The sequence below is a fragment of the Amblyomma mixtum genome, chromosome 3, assembly GCF_055824585.1.
Source record: "Amblyomma mixtum isolate Tamu chromosome 3, ASM5582458v1, whole genome shotgun sequence".
Classification (NCBI taxonomy): Eukaryota; Metazoa; Arthropoda; class Arachnida; order Ixodida; family Ixodidae; genus Amblyomma; species Amblyomma mixtum.
The window spans coordinates 288,254,900-288,280,656 of NC_143014.1; the positions used below are offsets into that span (position 1 = coordinate 288,254,900).

At 46.1% G+C, this 25,757-nt stretch overlaps 1 protein-coding gene across 2 annotated transcripts in view; it reads right to left on the reverse strand.

Moving 5' to 3' along the window:
* Positions 1-25,757, reverse strand: part of LOC149355101 (uncharacterized) — a 74,466-nt gene that overhangs the window by 9,978 nt on the left and 38,731 nt on the right. Inside the window, exons 5-6 of one of the 2 annotated variants that reach the window (XR_016291433.1) lie at positions 18,178-18,266; positions 5,899-6,097 (exon numbers count right to left, since the gene is read on the reverse strand). The gene's annotated coding sequence lies outside the window, so the exon portion shown is untranslated. Of the gene's footprint in view, positions 1-5,898; positions 6,098-18,177; positions 18,267-25,757 lie in introns of those variants that run through there. The other variant, XR_016291434.1, reaches the window with a different exon arrangement.

Consider the following 25,757-nt stretch of genomic DNA (forward strand, 5'->3'; position numbering starts at 1 on the left):
CCGACGAATACATGTGGCTAACAGGATGTTTTCATCTTCCAATAGCACTAGGACTGAGACTGGAATAAAATGCAGCTGAAAGAAGCAAATGTGAAACTTATGCAAGCAGAACATTTATAAGATCTGGGATATTCTCTGACAAATCATTCCACTCGTGTGTTGTCTTAGGAAAGGAGCAGTACCCAAATATATCAAGTGTGCAAGCGTGTTCACAGACTTATCTGGAATAGTCTGTACGTGCAGACACATATGTTGGCTTATTTAGATACCTTTCTCCATGAGTGCCTGTTATGGAGTTGGAAATGATCAAAAATAACGATAAGCTCAAGTGTTTGTTTACATCGAGCAGCAGACCACCTCCCTGCCTTTCCGTCCTTTTCTCTCTCTCTCTCTCTCTACGCACTGCAACCTCACTCAAGGATGGGACGATAATTTGACAGATATATATATGCTTTGGAATAAAGGGGTCCTGATTGAAATTTTGCCTGGGAAAGTTGGAAACTCAGCTAGCCTTAAACTTTATATGATGTACATGAGGATTCCAGGTTAAGCTTACCGACAAAACAACCGTAAAATATTTCTATTATGCTGGGACCGATAGGGAGGTTCCCTCTATGACATGATTATTAAGCGCTGGCTATTTTTTATTGTAAATCTCATAAGGTCACTCTTGGATAAATTCAAAGTCACCATCCAAGTGTGGCACCAAAATAAAACAGAGTTCTCGTAATCTGAAAATGTGGACAGTCCGCGCCGCAAGTGACCTCAAGGTAAATAGAGCAATCATCTGCACACAATATTTATCCATTGGTGATGTGATCAGCACGTGACACGTTATATCGCAACATCTGGTACCGGAGTGTACGTGGTCATTATGAGTACATGAGTATAAAACAAAAAAACAAACGCCTAAGTTGTTCATAGTTTAGATAATCTGCAATATATTCAACCTTTCCTTGAGATTGAAACTTCTTTGAGTAACTTTTTATTTTTCTTTGTTTTACCAGCACTGAACTAATATTTCTTCCAGTCTGCATTGTGGCTTTTTAAGGCGAAGAGCCTTTAAAGCCTCATGCTGTCGTTTGCCGACGCGCCGGCAGTCGTGTCGACAGACGCGTCGGCAGGTTTGTCCGCCTTTCGGCGTCACTGCTTAAAACGAAACTGCACCGAGGGTGGGATTCGAACCAGGGCCTTTGGCATTTGAAGCGGAGACGCTACCACTCCGCCACGAAGGCTTTTTTTTTTTTTTTTTTCTTTATTGCCTGGCTTTGACACAAAAAACTGGACAACACAAACAATCAACAAAAGACAATAACTATGTACACACGACTTGTGGTCAGCCAGCATAAATCTGGCTTCGTCCAATTAAAATTCACGCAACGTACAGAGCGGCTCTAGTCTTGAGAGCCACTCCGGAGGCTCCGCAGCGGCTTTCTGAATGGCCAGAAACATCTCCATACTTTCGCGAAAGTAAATTCTGGCAGGTCTTGCGTCACTGTCACAATGCCAGCCTGCCATTCTGGAGCGCCATATACAGTGGAGGCCTGTCAGCATTATTAAATCGAAAGGCACCCCATCCTCATTTTCAACACATAAGAACCGGATGCCATACGGGTCTAGTGGAAATTCTTTCTTTAAGGTTCGCTGCAATACATCCCAAAAATAAACCCCTTCCCAACAGTGTAAAAATACATGGTCTATTGTTTCCGGCTTTCTGCAAATTAAACAGTGAGATCCCCAGGGTAAAAACAATTCCTTTCCCTCTAAAAATTTTTTAACCGGTAAGGTCCCGGTGTGCAACTTAAAAAAGAAGGTTTTTGTTCCAGGCGGCACCTGCATTTTTTTTACTCTCTTTAAAACATCTTTGCCTGGGCCTCCACTGTACAAGGCCCTGTACAAGGGCTCGGGGAAAACTACATCGCACAAGGCACGGTACAGTTTCTTTCGTTTCACACTGGCCAGAAAGTCATTTGAAAACCGCGCGGAAAGAAACCTTACACTGGCTACGACTTCCCGGTAAAAACCGGTGACCCTACTATACACCTCAGCAGTTCCGACTATGTACTCTGGAAGTAGATGCCGCAGCCTAACTTGGCATACGGTACGCAAAAAAGGGTCTCTTGTGTCCCTAAAAAACAAAAAACGATTGACCAGCTGTCGCAAAAACAAATGGCCCAAACCCAACCCGCCGTCTTGTACCCGTCGGAACAGGTTGGTCCGGCTGCAGCGCTCCCATTCAGACGACCAGATAAAGACGGCGAAAATTCGGTGTAGCTTTTGAATACTTAACCGTGAACAGTGCAACACCTGCATTACATACCAGAGCCTGCTGATAAAGAACAGGTTGCAAACAGTGGCTCTGGCGAAAATCGACAAGGTCGTTCCTTTCCACTTATCAGCTCTCTCCCGTGTCTCTTTGACCTGTCCTGTCCAATAATGTTCACTGTCACGGTAAGCATCGAGCGGAACGCCCAAGTACTTATCTGGCGTTGTCGTCCAAGGCACGCTGGCAAACCGCTCAGGCGTAGATGCCCACCCGCCATGCCACAGCCCAAGGCACTTCGACCAGTTAACCCCGCTGCCTGTAGCTTGGCTGAAATCGCGTACACATTGAACAGCCTCGCTTATGCCTCTCTTGTCAACGGCAAACACAGCAATATCATCAGCGTACGCCAAGAGCTTTACTTCGGCTGCTTGTAAAGTAAATCCGTTAATACTCCTGTTTTTCAGAATCTTTAAACAAAGGGTCTCCACATAAATACAAAATAAAAGAGGGCTGAGGGGACAGCCCTGGCGCACCGAACGCTGCACGCTAATGGGGGCCCCCAGACTCTTGTTAACGATCAATCTCGTCGTGCAGTTCCGGTATGCCAGGGCCACACCCTCGCGGATAACAGAACCAACATTAACATGGTCTAATACTGAAAACAAAAGTTCATGGGCAACACAGTCAAAAGCCTTTTCCAAATCGATCTGTAGAATAGCCACCTGACCATTAGTGTCATCACATGTTTCTAATACACTGCGCGCAACGTGAATATTTGTGAAAATAGACCGCCCTTTAATGCCGCAGGTTTGATGCGGACCAACTAATAAATGAATCACGGTCTGCAGCCTTCGTGCCAAAACCTTCATGTAAATTTTGTACTCGACGTTAGTGAGTGCTATGGGTCGGTATGCTGTTACCAATCGTAATCTGTCTATGTCGTCCGTCTTGGGAATAAGCACAGTATGGGACGACCCATAGGACGGAGGCAGTGCTTTTACTTTATAGGCTTCATTAAAGATTACCTGCAAGACCGGGGAAATTACATTTTTAAATTCTTTGTAGAATGCCGCGCTGAACCCGTCCGGTCCAGGCGACTTACCTGGGTTTAAACTGTCTATTGCTTGCTCAACTTCCCCTTGACTTATCTTCTGCTCTAATCTGTCTTTAGTTTCGTCGTCCAGACGCGGCATCTCGGCTAGAAACGAATCCTTAAATGCGATAACATCTACCGGATGCAATGCGAAGAGCGCCTGGTAATGCTCGAAAAAAGCTGCTTTGATATGATCGATGTCTGTTTTTGAAACACCTCCCCATTCTATTTCATGAATGTGATTTCTTTCGGCACGGGCTTTTTCCAAACCAAGCGCTCGTTTCGTTGGCGCTTCCCCTGCAGCCATGTCTTCTGCCCTTGCCCTCACCAGCGCTCCCCGATAACGGTCTTCCTCGATTAGCTCTAGCTTTTGTTTGGTTTTTCTTATGTCGTCCATCCATTTACCAGGCGCTAAGCATTCCTGTTTTAGCATCTTCTGAAGCAGTGCCTTTAGCTCCATTTCCTGTTGTTTTGCTTCATGACGTATACAGGTGGCTCTTTCTATGGCTTTTAATTTTAAACTTTCTTTAGTGAGCTCCCACTGCTGCCAAATCCTCATATTGCTACTTGGTTCTATTTTTGCTATTTCTTCCCTTACAGCCCGGTTATAAAATTCGTCTTGAAGTAGCTTGTCATTTAACTTCCACATTTCCCACGTAAAACCATTCCCCTTCTTAATGATTCCTATACAGCATTGAACCAAACAGTGGTCAGAAAAAGAAACCGGCATTACTTCATAACTATTGCATTTAGGTATAGTATCCGCAGATGCATAAATGCGGTCTAGCCGTGCGTGACTTGTGCCCTCGAATCGTGTGTATCTTACAGCACGCGCACCTTCAAGACACTCTGCCACATCCTCGAGGTTGCAGTTCACAATCATTCGTAACAACACTTCAGTGCTTTTGTCTCGGAAACCTCGGACGCTTGTCTTGTCGCGCGCACTAAGGACACAGTTGTAATCGCCCATGACAATCAGCTGTCTGTGTGTGCAAAGCCGTTCTCCGACACTTTCAAAAAACGATGCTCGGCCATCAACCGCATTCGGGGCGTACAGGCAAACAATGCGCCAGTCAGTGTTACAGAGCGAGAAATCAATGGACACGTATCTGCCCGTCATGCACGAATGGTGACCGTGCACCTCTAGCCCAGGTAACTTCCTAACGAAAAGAACACAACCCGCCGATGTGCCCACAGCGTGGCTAACGACGGCAAAATATCTAGACGTGAAACGTCGCACCATGCTCCCGGTCTCTTCCTCACCGTCGACTTTCGTCTCCTGCACTGCCAGTATATCGATATCTTGCTCCGTTATGAGTCGGTACAGCTGGCTTTGTTTTCTTTTACCTGCCAGGCCTCTGACGTTGAGGGTGGCGACTTTAAACGGAGTTGCAGAAGCCATTTTAACTTAGGAAGAAGAGACCGAAAGCACGGTGCTTACCTCCCGCGCCTAGCATGTCGCTAGACGATGCCGTCGCCGCCGGTGTCATCCGGCGCGAGCACGTGCTCCTGGTCAGGAGGCGCCTTGTCGCCGCCACGCTTCTCAACCGGGACCTTTGGGCGCGGCCGCAGATTGGGCCGTCGTGCTTGCGGCGTCTTTGTCGGTGGTTCCTCGACGCTGGGCTCTGTTGCCTTGTCCCCGTCGGGCTTCGTCTCGGCGTGCGGACGCTTCGCAGGGGTAGTGATACCAGTAGCCATCCGCGCGTCGGCCTTCTCGTCGTGGTCTCCGCTCGCCGCCTTCGATACCACATCCACTGGCACTGGCGGGTTCGCTCTGTCCTTGGGTGTCTCCAGAGGCGTTAATGACGGGTCACTAACTGACGACCCGCTCTCCTGTGAGACCACGGTGTCGGTGCCGCTACTCGCAACAGCTGGCTGAACCGCCGCCCCTTCCGTTTTGCCCGTGTCGTCGGCACCGCTCGCTGCTTCCTCTGCTTCGACGACGTCCATCAGTTCTGCGGAGTCGCTCGCTGCTACATGCCCGGTAGCTGACGCGTAGGTACGAACGCAGTCAGCCTCCGAGTGTCCATAGCGTCGGCATTTCGAACACCTGGGCACCTTGCAATCGCGGCGAACGTGCCCCGTGCCGCCGCAACGAAGGCACTGCATCGGCCGCCCCGGAACTACCACGAGAGCCAACTCGCCAGCGACTCGTACCTGGTGAGGCAGGTCGTCAACCTTCACGCCTGGCTTCAGTTTCAGGAGCACGGTCCTCGTGGTGGAGCCCTTCTCCTTCATGCCCGCGACGCGCCAACGCTCCCGGGTTACCTCGGTCACATTGCCGAACGCCGCGAATGCAGTCCGGATGTCCTCGTCGGCGACGCCGTGTAGCATCCAGTGGAGGCGCAGCTTGACCTGGTGGTCTTCTGGGTCAAAAACGATGCAGCGGCGTCCCTTCACTTCCAGCTCCTTCATGGCGGCCAGTTTCTTTGCGGCGTCAGCGCTGCTGAAGGTCACCGCCCACACATGGTTTATCTGGTACGCCCCCAACGCCACGACGTCGGGGAGCGCACCAACGTTATCGAGGGCGTCTCTGAAGTCTTCGACCCTGTAGGGCCTCACACGCACGTCCCCGTGCAAAAAAACCGTGTTTAAAACAACACGTCCGGTGGGCAGGGTAGGCAGAACGATCTCGTAATCCTTATCTGCGTCGCTGGAAAACCTGTTTCCGCGGCCGGCACCGGCCGCTATCGCCGCTCCGTGGGAGCCCATGATTCTGCGTCCGTCACGCTCGGTGGCTGGAAGTAGAATGACCGCCACGAAGGCTCAAGGTTCGAGCATGAATAAAGGCGCTTCTAGTGAATGCACGGGTTTCATAAATAAAGTAAAAGAAATGAAGTCAAGAAAAGGAAAATAAAAAATAAGAAAATAAGCAAAATAAAAATAAGACATGAAAATAAAAATAAAAACAATGAAAGGAAGAAAAGGAACAAAAATAAAAAAATATGAAAAATAAAAAGTTAATAAAAACTAACAGTGCGCCAGGAAACGCTTTCGCCTTGCAGCACTTCAGAGAGCAAAAGTGCCCCCTGAATTTCTTTTACCTTTCTTATATCACTAAATTACACGTAACTGAGAATCAGGCATGTTTATCTAGATGTGGAAAATTCTAGGGCTAGAAAACAACGACACTAATGGGGGGGGGGGGTACAGCGCTTATTCGGAAATTAAGATTTTTATTCAGAGGCTTTAATATCCCTATTGATGATCAGCAAAAGGGTTATTTATTTTGCTTCAGTGCACTTGACCGCCTACGAGGATAGTATCGCTGTTTCGTGCTCAAAGTCCGCTTTGTGAAAGCCTTGCTTCCATCTCATCAAAGTAACTAAAGTGGATACCCAGGTCACGTAGTCAGCAGACCAAGCGAGAATGTTGTTCTGAGCGTTAAGTGCCGATACAAAAGCGGGCAGACACGAGCGCTGGAGGCCCGTCGTAATACCGCATATTCGTGGACTATCACAGGGGATTAAAAAAGTTGCTGCCAGATATGGAGTTCGAGTCATGTTTACAGCCCCAATTAAACTGTCAATGTTACGTCATTTGGCTGAATATAATAGGAGCTTGGCACAACCAAAAGAATAGTGGCTTGTGGCTTTTGGGATGTTTCGTTCCTTGCAAGGTAGGAGTAGTGTGGGTGACACATAGTAAGGTTTACGTTGGCAGGAGTGGACGATGTTGCAATGTGCGGCTCATGGAGCATGCGAACTGACTGCCTCAAAAATGGTGATACTTCGAGCAATTTGGAGCTCCGTTGTGGCAGTTCTACCAAGCGAAAGAACGGGTGCTCTCCGCTATTCTCCAAAACGAGGGTTCTGTTTCGTCACCGGGATAGAGTGACGCGGGAGACAGTGGCAGCTTTTCTTATAGCGAAAGTGTTAGCGATCCGTTGGTTCGCCTATATAGAAGGGCGATAGATTTTTAAAGGCCTACTTGACCGAAATTTTGCAAACCGTAAAAAGATTGTTTTTGAATAGTACACCCCCATATTATGCTACCCGCAAAACATTACGTTCCAGTTTCAAGCAGTTAAGGTGTCAGTGGCACGCAAAAATCGGAGTTTTCAATACCGAAACTGGAAAAACAGGCGCCATTGCCGCCCACCGGAAGTGACGCACGTTTGAGACAGGAGTCCGGACAGGTTTGGAGCGTCTGCTCGCTGCGGCTCGTGCAAAGCGCTGGTACCGGTAGCGCGTGCAGCACTTTGCGCAATAAATACTGGTTATATATGAAAACACACATCTTAAATCAGATGAAACTCCCCAGAAAAAGTTTTAAACTTGTTTTATTTTGCTGTAGAAGACTAGAAAATTCCTCGCTCAACCTCAGCGAAGATGATCGCGCCGCAATGCTAGTGAGCGTTGTTTGCCTGGCAGTATTCGATTACAGCTTGTGCAAAGTTCGGACATCTCGAAGGAAGGAGGCATATTCAAATGGAGGCCAAGTAGAAGAAATTCTTGTATTATCAAGTCGGCTTTTTTCGAGCGGGCACGCGCGCTCCAATAGCACATGTGCGCTCTGCTGTGCGTGCAATATGGTTATTGTCTTGATAAAAAAAAAATGTCCTGTCTTCTCCTTTCCCTTCTTCTCATTTTTCTCCCCTGTCGAAAGGTATTCCTGTCTGTGCATTGGTTCTTGGAACAGGTGCTGTGAACGAGAGGTAAATCAATAAAAACAGCTGGATGTCTAAGGGAGCTCTAGAGAATTAAGCGCTGTGTTAAGCGAAATATCCTAGAAGCAAAATTTGTATTGAAAAATAATTATATAATTTTCTCCTCGAGGGCCGTGGCATCAATGCGGTGCCGATGGTGGGCTGGTTCATCTTAGCGCGCCTCGGTCGGGCAAGCCACTGCGCGTTGCAAAATACATGCCGGTTCAAATGAACAAAGAGTTATGCGCTAGATATGTTCATTACTGTATTTAATTAGAATAACTTAAAGCCCGTGTACTGCAGGGACGGAAAAGTTTTTCTAATCTTTTCAAACCACACAGCTGGACAAAACGACGCGGTTGCCGGACTCGACCCTATACGCCTTCCACGCAGATTGCCGCTGGCAGTGTATCTATATCGACTGAGTAATAATACAGAACATAGAATCAAAATTACGTGTTGTCTTCTTTTGAAAATATTATGATTCAAATAACCTGCGTTCAGGTCTCTGAGGTCTTGGAGACGCACCTCGGATAGTAATGCTGAAGCTTCCTGTAATCGACCTCCAGTATGAACGGCGAGAGGCAGTAAGAAATTCGGCGTTTTCAGTAACGCCCATGTGGCCGTCCAGGATTCTCAGCCCGGCCTGCGAATCTTCGAGGCAGCAGATACACTCCGTGCGCGACGGCATTACTGCGCATTGGGCAGAGCTGTAGCTGCAATAAACGCTTGCATGTCGATTCCTTTTCAGACGAAGCACCTTAGACTTCTGCCTGGTGTAAACAACGTGACGTCAAAAGGGCGTTGCTCGATGAGCAAAGCCGTCCACTTTAGCTTCTGAACCGGCTAAGCTAGCTTGTGACGAGCAGTCCCCCGTCCTCTTTATTCTTCCGATTAGAGACGCCTCGAAGCCTTTCTTCTCCCATTTATAACCCTCTCGGCTCATGGCATGCTTTGCCGATCGGGCCAGAAACACGTGCGTGCTTTGATGCATGATGTAGACCGGGAGAGGTCTGTTGACAAAGCCCAACCCACAAAAGGGGTTAGCGCGAGGCAGAAGCGTCAGTCACCTACCATTATCTTTTTTTTAAAAAGAGAGGGGAATTCAGGTTAAAACCTGAGCTCCAGACAGTTGACACCAGCTTTAGAGATCGGGTGTGAAGGGCAGTGGCCGAGAGGTATACATGGTGCTTTCCGTATTCCTCATGTTCCTTTCCGCGGCCACGCACTTCGTCGACATGATGCCAGCAGTTAATTTTTCTCGGACACCATCAAGCTTCGCGGTGAAAACAGCCAGAAATGCGCCAGAAGAAGGGCTTACAAGGGCGCTCGCTCACTTCAGAACACCTGACACTGGCGAGCCGGCGATGCGGGTGTCTCAATGGTGCGTCATTTCCGGTCAGGTTTGTTAGTTGTCCAGCTAACCGCTAGGGGACTGGGTCGTCTGCTACGGGGGTTTTCGAACGCTTCTAACTAAAATACTAGACGCTTCACAGCCCTAATATTAAATATAAATATTGCTCATAACATGCACACTATTTCGAGCACAAAATTAGCCGAAGTTTTGGTCAAGTAGGCCTTTAAGCCGAAAGACTTTAATGGTTCATACTCGCGGCCATGTCTCTCTCCGTCCGGCCGTTAAATCTGAAGTCAGTCATAACTAGTCATTACTAGTCACAAGTCATAACTAGTCATTAACCAGTCGTGACTAGTAAGTCATGACTGGTTAGTTATGACTTGTTAGTCATTAACTAGTCATGACTAGTTAGTCATGACTAACTATTCATTAACCAGTCGCGACTAGGTGTCATAACTGGTGAGTCATGACTAGTTAGTTATTAACCAGTCATGACAAGTCAGTTATGACTGGTTAGTTGTTAACCAATCATTATTAGTTTGTCATCAACTAATTAGTGATGACTAGTTAATCATTAACCAATCATGAAAAGTTACTCATGACTAGTTAGACGTGGGCCATGGCTAATTATGACTAGCCAATCCAAGTCGCCCCACAGCCGCCTCGTGTGTTCCTACGGCCGTGCAGTCAAGTTGCGAGGAAAGGCTTTCGCCTCGCGCAATTCAGATCGTCAAAGTGCCACCTGAATTTTTTTGCAGGAGCTACTGGGAGTTTCATGTTAATGGTTCAACGTCGTAAACCGACTCAGCCCATGACGGACGCCGTAGTGAAGGGCTTCGGAAATTTCGACCACATAGGGTCCTACAACGTGTACTGACATCGCACAGTCAACCGGCCTCTATAATTCCCCTCCATCGAATTTAGATCGCCGCAGCCGGGATCGAAACAGCGTCTTTGGGGTCAGTAGCCGAACGCAATAACCACTGTGCCACCGAGGTGGCTAGCATGTATAATGTTATGAGGTCATGTTCACACGACGCATGTCGAACTGATTTCATTTAGTGGGGCTTAGACACGACTGCCATGAAACACGATTCAATATAAATTCAACGGAAACTTTATTGAAATCGCCATGACCATGGTGGCTTTCCCTTGCTATTGTCTAAGCAGAGGACGCAGAAGATGCAAAGAGAAATAATGAAGAACCTTTTTCTCCCGATTCTTGGCCGATCCCCCAGTATGGGTATGTTCCATCTTTTCAAAGGCTATCAACAACAACAACAACAAGAACAGCAGGGCATGTGTGCTCTGCTTGATTTCTCTGGCGATCATAGGGGGCACTGTTTTCTATATTATAATCATCACCCTCATCAGCGAACCCCTGGAAGTTTGCTGCTCACAGAGCCTCCGAAAGAAAAGCCGAATACAGAATTAAAGCTACACTAGAACATTCTTGCGAGCTAGATGTTTCATTTCGAGGAAAGTTAAGACGGCGAGTAGAACATGGAGAAAAGGCAAGGAAACGAACACTACCGCAGCCCACGCGTGATGTTCTAATCGTTTCTTTGCCTCTTGTACTCATTCAAGTCGCGCAGTCCTAGCTTTACTAAAATTATAGTTTTCAAGATTTGCCATAACATTATTTTAATAGCACTTAGCAAGCGAAATATTAAAGTGCGGGTTTTCACAGAATTTTCAAAACCGAGAACTGCATATGGAAGAAACAAGATGTTCTATCTATTGGAGAAACCCGCTCAATGTGAGCAGTTAGATGAGATCACGTGTTAGCACGAAACATTGTCATGTTCCACAGTGTTTATTACAATCACAACATACTCGTATGCCATTGTCGCGTAACTTGCCATTTATGTGAGATCGTACCCGTAATCTATCGAAATATGCAATGCAGCGGAGAACTTGCCCGATCGAATAGCTTCTTAAAGGGGCCCACTTCCAAGTTTCAACTAATGCACCTATGGGTCTCAATTCACGATTTGTATTAACTGCAAGAGCTTTTGAAGGAGAAAACAAACTTAAATTCTCCAATATAGACTATGTTGAGCGCAACGAACCAAAATTTTGTTTAGCAGGTGTTGAGTAGGCTTAACATCATTGGATTCTTGTTGGTTTCCAGTTCATTGAACAAGAACTCATCAAGGCGTCAACTGACGCTCAAAAATCGTTTTTGTAAGAGAACAGAGATACTACCTCAAGTGAAAAAAATATTTTAAGAGGAACATAGAATACTACAACACGACTACAAAAATACATTAAGTGAGCAAGAACACTTTAAAAGATTTTTTAAAATACCGGTTTCAAAATTAGGCCGTAAAGGGAAGTCACGGTAACAAAATCAGTCAGATTTTTGGATGAATTTCCCTGCGAAATGAATCCTAATAGCGATCGTAAGTATTCGTTGTAAAAATATTTCTTTTCGGGGGCCACGTTTTTATTTCGTAAATTGTTCGTTTACTTAAAAGACATCTAAGATGACGTTCGGTTTTTGATCGCACATATACTGCACGATAAAGAGCACTTCTATATGACTCCTGTGAGAGGAACTTCATTGCAGCTGCAATAAATAAAAATGTGCTGGTTGTGTAGCTATTACCGACTGACTTCACGGAATAGCTTAGCTACTAGACGTCGAACTCATTCCGTTATACCAAATATGGCAACAGCAACCAATAGTTCCCACGCGCAGCCAGCGATTAACAGTACTTTCGATGAGCAAATCACTGCAATAATTATTTCTATCAGCACTTGCTTGCTTTGCTTCTTTTTCTTTTCTTTCGTTTCCGAATGCTGGAGAAGCACGCGCATCGAATCTTCAAGAGCGGCCGTCCTCGCGCCTTCTACGCGTGCAACATGGAGGCTGGTCTGGCGTGTCCTTGCGTGGCTTCACTTCGACTGTGATAAGGTAAGGGAAAAACCTTTTATTTCTGGCATTCCTTCGTGTCCCAGACGCAGTACTCCGTAGCGTAGCAAGCTGACTAGCTGTTTCCGTGCTCGGATCTAAATGACCATGAGTTAAATTCCCTGATTTATGTTTTTGTCGCTCCAAAGCTTAGCTTCAACTTTTAGGGGCTGAGCTTTTAGGGGCTGAGCGGTAAGTTCTGTGCGGTAGCACTCACTTCACGCGTGGCACTGTCTCGGTACACGAATTTTTGCCTAGAGCTTGCACCAACGTACGATCGCTGGGACGGGAAATGGCACCTGATCCATAGATCTTAATACACCCTCGACGGAACTTGCCCGTGCGCGGGTCTTGCACTCAGGAGTTGAGTTTACAGCCAACGAACGTGTTCTAGCATTTTAAAGCATTGCTTCGGTACCCTGCAAGTAGCGCCAAGAGTCGAGATTCTCAATTTGTCGATATTGTACTCTGCCGTGTTCCAAGGATTGCCTTCTTGACGGTTCGTACTGCCGTGCCTGCAGCTTGGAAGCGCTTCACGTTCCCCTGCGCTTAACCGAGCGCTGCCATCCCGCCCCGGCGACCACCGTGGATGCGTGAAGCCCAGCATCAACGAGCCCCTCTCGTGGACGTCCGGGTCGCCCTCTCCTAGGGCAGAAGTGCAGGTCAGTGACTATTCGCTGTCTAGATGATGATGGTGATGATGGCAGGGCATATCAACTGTTTTGATGTGACCATATGCGTGAGTACAGGCTGAGAACAGCCTTCTTGCACTTGGTATTTGTATACTATAAATAATTGCATCTTTCTTGTTTTAATTGTGTTTTCATAATGTTTGGTATTTCTTCTTTGGAAAAATTTCAAACCAATTTTTTTAGATTCAGTCTATGTTTGTGCTGCCTTCTGTGCAAAAAAGTTATTTGTGGTGTTTTGTTTGTCATTGTTATGAATGCCTGTTCACTAGTTTAATTCAGATACCTTGTTTTGTAACCAAACTCTTGAAATGGTTTTGTGGTTTTTATTTTTTGCTTTCATTTACATCTTGAACTTCGATGTAGATAAATGTGCAAGTTTGAGGGTGTGTAAACAATACAACTTCAAAGAGACAATGGTCTCGGCTTCCAGAACACATTTCTTAAGATTGAACAAAATCAGTATTTTGCTTCTTGTGTAAGTTTGAATGTAGTCAGGAATGCACCATGAGAGCTACTTCATATTTAAATCAGTGCAAAGTAGTTACAGTATGTAGCTGTTCTGGCCCCTCTCCAAAACTAACATTTTATCGCTAAAATTTCTTGTGTTTTTGCGTATATTCAGTGTTATAACACCTTTTTCATTGAGCGCAAGAAAGACAATCAAAATATATCATCATTTTGGATTGCAAATAAGACAACATATATACTTTTTTTTCTTAGTGCAAGCAATTTTAATTTTCAGAAGATTCTTCAGTTCGCATGTTTTTGCCTGCATCTTGTATGGAGGGACAAGCAAAATTAATGCTTTGAGGGCGTTATGGCATTTTTAAACTGCCTGAGAGCCAGATAAGTGGAGGTACCTGAATCTTTCAAAAAACTCTGGAGTGATCGAAATTTATTTCATCACTTGTGTTCCAACTGCCATAGAAACACTGTAGTCATACTTTCCTGTCTTGCTTCTGGGCTCACATGGAGTGACCTCAGCAAGTCACAATTTCATTTCTGTTTGTATGGCAAGTTTGAATGACAAGGTGTATAAATAGGGCTGAACGCCAGCCCTGACTACAGTTCGTTATTATTTTTTTTTTCAGGTATTAACCACGCCTTCTGACATTTTGGACAATGTGCAAGACACCACTGCATCAATCTGTGGCTTAAATTTAAGCTTGCCATTTTTCCTTGGCACCTTTTCTCACTGCAATGAAAAATTGCTGAAGGGGCCTTTGCCCTCATTTGCATTGTCACAATTGCAACAAAACTATCGTTCCTTTGTTTTATGATGCTTTACCAGCTTTCTGGTATTTTTACAGATTACTCTGTATGTTCTTCATGTTACAGCACCTATTACTTTGCATTCATTTCACACTTAGCACTACCGGCAGCAAGGTTCTTGAGGGGCAGGTTTTGCTCATTGCTAAGAAAATGGTTGTATTTCTCCAGAGTGGCTCATGTGATGGCCAAACCAGTAGTTTTTGTTGGTAACACAGCTGCACTATGTCCCTGGTTTCTACCATGGCTCTGCTTGACACATTTGAATTGATCAGCTGGATTAAATTATGATTTTTTTATATGCTACTAGCTATCAACTGATTGTTACTTTGCAATGGCCCTGCTTTCTGTTCCCACGATGCATAGAGAATGTGTACTGTGAGCAGTCTCCACCAAGGTATACATAATCTGGTAGAGAAGCTTACTGTGGCACCTTTGGGCTTACCAGCATCCCAAGGTAGAATAGGGGAGAGAAGCAGTTATTGCAGCTAAAAATAATGTTTTAAGAAAGAACTCGTGAGTGCATGTATTTTTGGCATGGATTGTGCAAAGATTTTCGTAGTTCAAACTGTCCTATAATCCCTCTTGTAGATATTGTTCTTTTGTAGCACGTGCCATCTTTTTGCACTCAGTTGCACCAGCTAGCAGAGATTCAGTGTAGGCTAGGTCCAGCTGCCACAGTTAGCAAATAAACCTTACCTTGCAGTTCGAGCAGTATCATTAATGATAGTAGTGGTAGCAATAAGTCTGGAACAATTTCCATTTGGTTCCATTTGGTTTCATCTGGAAACAACTCGGACGAATTGAATTCCGAGTTGAATCCAACTGGGAAGCGTTCCAAGTTATACTGGTCAAGATGGAACTGGTTTGGTTTATGGGGTTTAACGTCCCAAAGCGACTAAGGCTATGAGAGACGCCGTAGTGGAGGGCTCCGGAAATTTCGACCACCTGGGGTTCTTTAACGTGCACTGACATCGCACAGTACACGGGCCTCTAGAATTTCTCCTCCAAAGAAATTCTAGCCGCTGCGGCCGGGATCGAACCCGCGTCTTTTGGCCCAGCAGCCGAGCACCATAACCACTGAGCCACCGCGGCGGCAAGATGGAACTGAAAAATTTCTAATTGCAAATATATTTGTAATTAGAAATTTTTCAGGAGTGTTTTTGCAAGCAATTGTAAGCTCCGACTGGAATTGCAAATGAGCCAATGCAAATGTCGAATTGGGCGTTAATTACAATTGGTTCCAGATATGCAACTGGAAATTTTCCAATTGGCAAGTCAAGAAAAGGGTTGTAGTGCTGAAAAGGACAACACACAACAAGCGAGACAGGACAAGTGCAACCTTTTTGGCGCTAGAACTATTTTCTGGAAATATGCACTAACTAGCCCCCCAACAAGTATTACTGGAAAGTGAAGCCAGTGGTTGCCTTGACGGCGGACCTGCATATTGCTCTCTGTTTGCACAGAACAGTTAACTTAGTGTTTGAAAAAGAAAGATATAAGCAGCTTTAACTGCTGCAATTGTTTTAATCATTTCCACCATCCCACGAGCATTAATTAAAAAAAAAAACACTTCAGTCAACAAACAAGCACCACTGGCTCTAGCAGGAGGGTCCTGTGCATGAAGTATAGAAGTGGGAGCAAACATGTGTTCTGTGGATGTATATATTTTATGTCCCTTTGTGATGGAGGCTTACTTGCCTGGCTTCATTTCTCTAATAGTGTGGGATTCGTTTATTGCAACTGCCTTGTAAAAATAGCACAAAGTAGTGCCTCCTGCAGTCCTGGGATAAAATTCAATTGGTTCCAATTGGATCCAGTTGATTTTTGGACGCCTTCAAGGCCAATTGGCTCTAATTAGCTTTAAACTCAAGTGTCTCCAATGGTGTCTAAAAATCGATTGGTTCCAAATGGGATTCTCAGTGGTTTGTTTTGACTAGGATATAATTAATTTTCTCCTTCTTCAAAGTTCCTTTATGCCACTAGTGTGCCCTCTTGTGCTGTGTTCAGCATATTTTAAATTTTGTGCTAGGCTTCTGTGGAAAATTTTCATTTGTGTGTAACTGTGCACTGGTTTGCATCATTCATCTCCCTAGTTGCGGTTTTATTATCGATTCTATTGGGGCCCCATATATCTTTTTTTGTCAAACCACATAAATAGGTGATGTGTATTCCTGTATTTGCACTGTGAAGTAGATGTCCATGAAGCATAATGAATGGCTAGAATGTAAGAATGAGGCCCCTTGCTCAGTTAAAATTGACCTGAGGAATGTTTTTATTAATTTTTGCTCTTTTTTATGTGCTCTAGTTGGTAAAAAAATCAATATGTGACAAGATATGTGGAACTTGTGCAGGGCTCAGAATATTTTTAGTTCTTGACTTATTCAGCCATTTTTGTAGTCATGTGCAGTTATTCAGTTTTTATGTTGATGTGAACTATATGCCAACTAGAAAACTGGAAATTTTATTTCAAGTTCTAGCTTGATTCACTTTGGACTTGTTGGCTTTGTCATCATATGTACCAACTAAGATGATCTCAATGAAGATATCTTTAGTATTAATACACCTTTGTTGAAAGGTGCACCCGTGTTGAACTGTGGAGTGGGACATCCCCTCTCATTTTAGTAAATGTATGTTTTTTTATTGTGCAGATTCAGTCGTCACTCATCTTCTCACTCGTGCAAGCAGGAGGCCACACAGTTGCAAGCATTGTGCGAAAACGTTCTTGAAGAAGGCGCACCTGTTGGTCCACTTTCGCACCCACACAGGCGAGAGGCCTTACGAATGCAACCTGTGTCCATGGGCCTTTAAACAAAAATCAAACCTAACTCGGCACATGAAAATTCACAATTGAAAGAAGTCAATATTGCTTCAAGCTGTTGTCCTGCTTATTAAAATTCTGTGGTTTGAAATGGAGTGTGAAAAATAAGTATTTTGAAGGATTGCGAACAGGTCAGGCTTTCAATTTCTGGGGAATGAGGAATGGCATTATATGTTGCTGTGGGCAATAAAGCTGTTTTCTGTACCATCAAATTTGTTTCGCTAAGAAATATTTGCATACTTTTTCCTGTGTGGCTCTTGCACACCTGCTATGGCAAAAGGGGCTATGGAAGATGCGTAAAAAACTGGAGACGCAGCATTGCTTTGAACAATCTTGTCTCTTAGGTTTTTGGAATCACATGTTAGGGTACGTTTTCTCTGTTGGATTTCTCGTTTTCCCGTCGTTTTCTCTGTTGGAAAGGTTGTTTTGGATTTCTATGCAGAAGCTATATAGGGAGTGGGAAAGGCCATTCCTGTTCAGTGGTTAGGCACTATCGTTGTGTGTTGATTTTAGGCAGTGTGAAATAAGTGCAGCAAGAAACCTTTGCTGTCCCAAGTCTTAGAGCATTAAATATATTAGTTTATACCTTCCTTCTCACAAGTTTGTTATTGTTCACTGGTTATTTTTTGGTGAAAATAAATGTACAGTTTTTCTGACAGTTTCACATTCCTTTTAAATTCACCTCTGGGTGTTGTGGAAGTAGCAAGCACAGCAGCTCTGCCAGCAGTTCACGCTACCGATTTCATTTGGAACCAGTTCAATGTTTACTTATGCATTAGGCGTTTGCGTTCGTGGCACCCTACAGGTGCCAGCAGAGTAGCCTTCTGTATTTCTTTTCTTTTGTTGCTACAAGAGGCTGCATGTTCTTCCCCTTCTGCTGGTGCTGTGAAATTTATCTGGGCAAACTGCTACATAGTTAGCATTTTTGTGATTTGCAGGTTTTCTCCTTTGGGGGTGGAAGGGGTTGATAATGCCTATTCAGAATAAGTAAATATAAATGGAGGTAGGAAAAAGAGCTGGCTGCTTTGACTGCCTTGCTCATGGGCCCTCACCAAAACAGCTGCTCCTGGAAACATGCAGAGAGGAGGAAAGGAGAGAAGGAGGGGCAGCTTACAGATCATTGTCAACCTGTGTGCACTGCTGAGAAAAGGCCTGTTCCATTGAGACCTCCAGTTAACCTTGTCCTGCATCAGCTGCAGCAACCTAGCAGGAAGAGAGAGAGGGGGTTTATGACGGGAAAGGCAGAGAGGTTGGCCGGAATAATGAATATCTGGCCTGCTACTCTGCACTGGGGAACGGGAAGAGAAAAAAGGGTCGCGAAGGGAGATGATGATGATCGGAGCAGGCAGATGAAAAAATAGACAAGGCACACTTGCTAACATTACAGATGCGAGTGAAGGCACGTGCCACTTAAAAAGCGTGAGAGCGCTCGCGTTGCCTGTATAGTTTTCAAACTATCTGGCCAAGCGCTGAGGATAAAATCATCCGAGAGGGGTCTGATGTCAAACGACTTCAAAACAGATGCTAGCATGAGTCTTTCTCGCGCATATGCTGGGCACACCATTAAAACATGCTCATTCTCTAGCACGCCACATGTGGAACAGTCTGGGGAGTCCGATTGTTCCATTAAGTACAAGTACTTGCGCGTGAAGGTGACGTCTAAACGTAACCTATCTATGTATTAGGCCTGCAATAGGGCGTGGTATTCTGCAAGGAACAGAAAAGGCGAGCACCAGATCTAGGCGGATGTGTCGAGGGTCTGGCAGGGCCCAGTATATATAGCCATTGCATTCCTCACAGAGTCTGTAAGGAGTCGAGTGGTGGACCGTCTAGAGAACGGCACAACTGTGCGCAGGCCACTGCTGAAGAGCGTAGAGGTAGAGCATATGCCTCGCACACAATAAATCTGTGGTTTCAGTTCTAGTGCTACCACAGTTCTTCACTGAATAAAAAAAAAAATCAGGGCCTGAAATGGCATAATCAGATGTGTGGTGTGACCTGTTTCAAACAGAGCGGACTGAGCCATTTGACCACCCTTATGTTGTATTTGGCCACCTTCCATGTGAATTTATGCAGATAAATGATAAACATTTCATCTTGTGCACTTTCACAGACTGGAAACAATAAACAGATGATGTGCGGGTTCTCATCCGTATTGATTCTCGTTTTGCCTCTGCTAATCATGTGGAGGTGTGCTGATGTGGCCAAATGCACTGCACAGGGTGATGAACTCAGGCTCCTTGGCCAGAAATTGGTGCATGTCCACGCTTGTTGCTGTAGTTTTAAAGCCTCCTGTTTGCTGCAGTTGTAAACTCGGATTTTACAAACCTAGCTGGCATGCACACTTTCAAGAAGAGGGCAAATACGGGCTGGTTAGTATATTTTTGAAGAACTGCATAAAACAGCGCAATGGAAGAAGACAAACGCCAACGCTGACTAACAGCCAAATGGTTTATTACTACAGGTGAGGCAGCATATAAATGAAGTGGCATGAGTAAAAACAAGAAAACCTTGAGAAAAAAAGATACCGCACAACCATACAACCTGACTGAAAAAAGGCACGTCACTGATTGAGATACCGTATTTTCCGGTGTATAAGACGCACCCTTGTATAAGACGCACTTGCCATATATGCAAGCTGTCACTGGAAAAGTTCGTATATAAGACGCACCCGTGTATAAGACGCACCCCAGTTTACCCAGTTAGGCCAGTGAGGCTTAATTAAATACGCTTGCGCGACTATCGCGAAATGCACCGTACCTGTGAGCAATTCTTAAGCAACGCTAAGTGATCCCTTGTATTCACCAACGCTAAGTGATCGAAAAAGGCAACACTCATGCCATACTCGTCCACGTTCTAGCAAAAAAGAACGGAAAAACGATACAGCTCCCCATATGTCCATAACATTTTATTCTACTTGAAACCTTCGAAGTCTTCATCTTCAGATGCGCTATCAAAAGGTTCACCCATTTCTGGAAGCAACTCGGCTGAAACATGCACTACGTACACGGAGCAAAAAAAAAGTTGCAAAGGGTGACTAAAAAAGAACGCCGGCTTGTTTTGACAATGGCGAGAAGCGCGATTGTCACCATCTTTTGGCGCTTCTCATTACTTTTGCTTGGGGCCTCCGAAACAGCCGCGCGTTTGTGATCCCGGAAGTCGTCATCCCCGCCGTTTCATAATATAGATCACCTAGAATGTCGCGCACGGCGGTCCCGGTATTGAAGTATTAACCGTGTTACAACCGCGTTATTGGTAGTGATATTTTTTAGGTGAAAAAAGCTTGAGCATGAACTGGAGTAATCGATGAACGCGCAAAAAAAGATGAAAAATTCGCATATAAGACGCACCCTTGTATAGGACGCACCAGCAAAATTTTCGAAAAAAAGCCGCGTCTTATACACCGGAAAATACGGTACGCAATTGTTCCCAAGGTAGTAGATTTGTGGACGGGCTGCTGATACAGGTACTATCGCGCTCAATATGAGCTGTAACGCGCGGTCATCGACCGGGGCTCGTTCCGTAGTGTGCCTCCTCCGAACAGTCGCTCGGAATTCTGGGAGAAACTTTTCCCTGAGTGGGGGTGCTGCTGTTTCCTGGAACAGCAGTTTCTCCCAGAATTCCGAGCGACTGTTTGGAGGAGGCACACCACGGAACGAGCCCCGGCCGATGACCGCGCGTTGCAACTCATATTGAGCGCGATAGTACCTGTCACCTCGCTTCCTTATATGGCAGGTCTCCGAAATGAACCTCGGGGTCTCATCTTTATATCGGGCGATGATAGTGGTCAAATTGAGATTTGTTTTGCAATCTTTACATTCTGCATGCAGAGTGCTCTGCAAGAGGTTTCTGTGTTCTTTATATCTTTTGCGTGTTCATGCAGGCGATCGATAATGCAGTATCCCGTCTCATCGGTGTCTTGTAAACGACACCAACACGATAGTGGTCAAACTTCCGCTTATGCTTTTTCTGGCAGCCTTTTTTTCCGCTTCCTTCCTTGTTTACGCGTTTAAAGAATCCGCTAAGTTAATTTATGCCTGGCTGAAAAAACCAGCCTAATGCCTCCTTTGCTCACTATTTTCTTTAGATTGTGTGAAACTTTGCGCACATAAGGGATGCACACTCTTTTCTTTCTCTCTGCTTGACCCGCATCTGCGCGCTTGTTCTTTCGCAGACTTTTCAGCTAGCAAGGACTGAGAAACACTTCACACAATCTTCTTGGGGTATCCCGTTGCAGATATCCAGTTCACTTGTGTGTAGAAACTGCATTTTGTCTGATGCACACATGATCTTTGCAGTGCGGCTCTTAGGCATGCCTTGGCGATACCGCGCTTAACAGCCTTGGAGTGAGCCGACCGGAAAGAGAGAAGGCTCTTCTTGAGCCTTCTTGACATCTTCTTGACGTCAAATTCACGTTACATTGAAAATGAATTTTTTGCAGCGTTATTCTTGGAGCCTGGCTGGTACATATATGTGATTGTGAAGGGAAAAGAAGCTACAAATGGTATGTACGAGAGCACTTGCGCTTGACTTGCCAATTTGGAGAAAAAAGCTGCACACTGGAAATGGCAGCTTCCTAAAAAATGATTGGCTGGAACAAAGTTACGTGAAGCACGTGATACGCACACATTTTCAAGTGATGTCAAATTGACGTTTCATTACGTGTACATTGTGCTGCCATCGCAAAAAATGGCTGAAATTCGCTGCCGTAATTTCGCCCGCCGCAAGGCACCCAAATCATCCAAATGAGTTAATGAAATGCTAATTTATACGGCGTTAGGTAGGTCACCGCAGTTAACAGGTATTTATTTCAAGCCAAAACTAAGCTTACAAAAGTCTTGTTTTGATTGGGCAATGCAATGATACGGCGTGATAAGAGCACATCTGAAATAAGCAAACTGCTCTCCTGTTGCAAACCCCTCGCTCGTAGAGTGAAATAATCGGTCTATGTGGTTAATGTAGCATGGAAATTGCTTGAATGGCGGTGCTGGCGCTGCGATTTGCTGCTCGTTGCATTTATTCGTCGTTTGTTAAACGCTAGAAGTGGGAAAGGTGAGCGACTTTCGAGATTCCCACGATGTTTTCGAGTTGTCTCTGACTAGACAACTCGTCCGTGCAATCACCTGCCGAGGCATATGGTGTGGTGGCTATGCAAGTATGCATGGCGCCGAGAAGCACTGCCGAACTGTCGAGCTCTGAGGGGCGATCGCCAGCGTCGCTGAAGGGATGAGCTTTGCGCGCGTGATGAGTGGATGATACGACAGGTGTTCGCGCGGCCGAGCAACAAACTCCAGCAATGAGTCGGGCTTCTCGACGAGATCCATGTGTGTGTGGCGTCATTCTCATTCCTTTTACATGCAGGCTATAAATGTCTTTAAAGCAAGCACAGGAGTATGTGCAGAATGCAAGCTGCGAATCCGAAATGTTTATTTGGCATTTCACGTTGCTTTTTGCATCATACTGTTTCAGTTTTTGCACTCAGTGCCAAGTTGAGAAACTAAAGCCTAGCATACTAGTACGTTGGCCGATTTCTTTGCTTTTGATGTTGATGAATGTGAAAGGCAGCATGGGTGAAATAAGCTGGAAGGCTTCGTTTCCTTAAGTGTGGAAAAAATGCGTGAAACCCTAAAAGAATACCATAACCTGGCTTAAGCATTATTAATGACGCACACAAAAGTGATTTTGCTATTCAAGCTGAAATTTCCATTATAGTGTTACATCATTAGACACATAGCAGTCACGTGGAAATGACTGTAGGAGGGCGAAAAAAATTATTTCTCTAGGGGCACGCGGAAAACAAACATATGACTCTTGTGCATTTTATTTACAGGTGTGCTGTTCCTGCCGTTGAAGGTTCCAGCTCACAAGAAGTCTGTGCGGGATCCATTCATGACCAATTTGTGTGCAATCTCTCTTCATTTGCTGCCCGCATGGAAATCGTCAAAAGGTTATCGGTGCGACACCATAAGACAGGCCACGCTTTGATTAGACTAGTAATCTTATGCTCCGTAACGCGCCGAAGCGTTTGATACCCCTATGATTATTCTATGCCTATGAGGTGGGCCACAATCTGTATTCCAAGGGTACCACCCACTGGTCCCACTTGAATGACCTTGCATTTCATACTAACACTACCTTGAGCAGTCGAATATTAGAGCTAACGCTGTAAACGGGAATAAACGCCCACTTCATTTTCCATTACAACCAGCTAGGCAGTAATCTGAGTGAGCAGGGCTATGCCTACCTGCCCCAGAGTAAAGTTATTGCAGCAATTCCTCGAACAGGCTATGCGGCACGACTCGGAGGTTTGTGTGCAGCAGTTGTAGCTACTGGAAGAGAGAAAACTCCCTCTCCGTTACGTATACGTGAGGAGGTATAGTATACAGAAGCACCGTCACATGAGCTGATACACTAAGCAACATGTCCCTTACCATCCTTACAGATTCGAGAGAAGCGTGCCGTAACTACATGAACGGCCGCATAGGTCGCGCCGCGCTCCGGCTCCTCCAGAGCGCGACCCCACCAAAAGTCACACATAGCATTTACTGGGTGCCAGGACACACCGACATAGCGGGGAACGAACGCGCCGACGAGGTAGCTCGAGGGTATACGAGCCAAGCTTCCTCCCAATCGGACGATCTACCCGACCGAGTCGGCCCTACGTACTCAGACATTCTCAACTACTATAAGGGGGTACGGATCCGCTATCCGCTGCCTCATCCTGATCTAAATCAACTAGAGGCAGTGTATTGGCGACGATTGCGGACAGGAACATTCCCAAACCTGCATATCCTTAGCAAGATTTACCCGACGCAATATCGGGACACTTGCCCGTGGTGTGGCAGCAAACCATCGTTGTACCACATCACGTGGGAATGCAGTAAGAACGACAGCTTTCGTAAAGAACCGAGCGCAGAACAGTGGGAGAGCCGGCTCTCCAGCGGCGATCTGGGTTGCCAACAAGGTCTGATCCAGCACGCCCAACGAGCAGCGAAGCTCAGCGGTGCGCCCTGGAATAGGGGCACCGACCCTGTGAGAAGAAGGAAGATGGACCCCTTCTTTCTCGTCTGCTACTAGCACCTTTTTAGAGCAATAAAAGTCTTTCCTACCTACCTACCTACCTACCTACCACGATGTGAAGTAAGTCAGTAATTTTTCATTGCCATCCACCTGAGCGAAGCCGCACGGCTACAAAGCATAGCAACACAAGTTTCTCAAACTGCTCAGCGGAAGAGAAATTCCTTCCGGCCCGGGGCTCGAACCCTGTCACATTACCAAGACCCGCTCTACTACCTTAGGTAACCAGGGCGGCTATAAGTAGGCAGGGTGAGGCCTTGTTGATCAGCATGTCGGAGACAGAAAAATGTTAGTCGGATTTTCGTAACAGTGTCGAGTATTCCTTGCTGTTTTGGAGTACTCCTTGCTGAGTTTGTTATTTTTTTATGGGAAAAATATGTGTGGACCTATTCACGGAATCTTGAAGATTTTATAAACAAAAGAAGCACAGCTTTCATATAGCGGTCGTTTAAGAAGAAACACACGATATTGAGAAGTAGTGGGACGGCTCATCTACGTCATTGATAGTGGTTGGCTGATTTTAACGTTCCAATCGAGAGAGCACGGTACCACGCGCATTGTTGGAGAAGTAATGCGACGTAAAACTGCACCGAGGATTAACCGTGCCCCGCCGTGGTGGCACAGTGGTTATGGCACTTGGCTGCTTACCCGAAATACGCGGGTTCGATCTCGGCCGCGGCGGCCGAATTTCGATGGATGCGAAATTCTAGAAGCCCGTGTGCTGTGCAATGTCATGGCACGTTAAAGAACCCCAGGTGGTGGAAATTTCCGGAGGCCTTCACTACGGCGTCCCTCATAGCCTGAGTTGCTTTGGGATGTTAAACCACAATAAACCGATGATTAACCCGTGACGTAATGAATTGCGCCAACTGCACCGGCATCCTATAACATCTCGCGGGCGGCTGAAAACCCTCAGGGGAAAAAAAAAATCAGACGATCTCAGGATCATGCTGTATCAGACCTTGTTTGTCGTTAAAAAGAAAGACAACTAAGCACCATGACGCGTGCTCAGAGAGGTGCCTTGCGGGTTGTAATGATCGGAGGCCCAGCCAGCGGGGAACGGCGAGCCAGTCAGGCGCCGTCAGGTATGCGGCCGAAAGCGCTACTGTTTTTCGGAGAAGACGCAAGGAAAAGGGTGCCTGGGGGCGGCTTCTGGCGACGGCGGACAAAGGCTGTAATCCCCTTCGCCGGCGATGCTGACTGCAGCTCTGGTGCCGAACTGCGCTCCTGGGGACTGGCAGCGGAAACAGGCGAGCCAGTCCGGCGTCATCAGGCAGCTGCGACGGAAAGCGCTGCTGTTCGGGGGAGACAAAAGAGACACTGCGTGGGGCAGCTACTGGCGACGGCGTCGGCGTACACAAAGGCGTCTAATCCCCTTCGCCGGGAAGGCTGAGTGCGGCGCTTCTCCCGGACTGCCGTGGACCGAGGGACGAGACCCAGTGGCGACGACGGCGGGGCGACGGCGCCGCTAACTCATTACCCGCGTGCGCCCTGGGCAGCAGACAAGGCGGAGGGGCGACACGGCTGAGTTGTCCCTTCCACCGAACTGAAGAGGTCACCGGTGTGGGCGGTCAGCGCTCGCGTCCCCATCGATCAGGATCGCCACTCAGCAGCGAA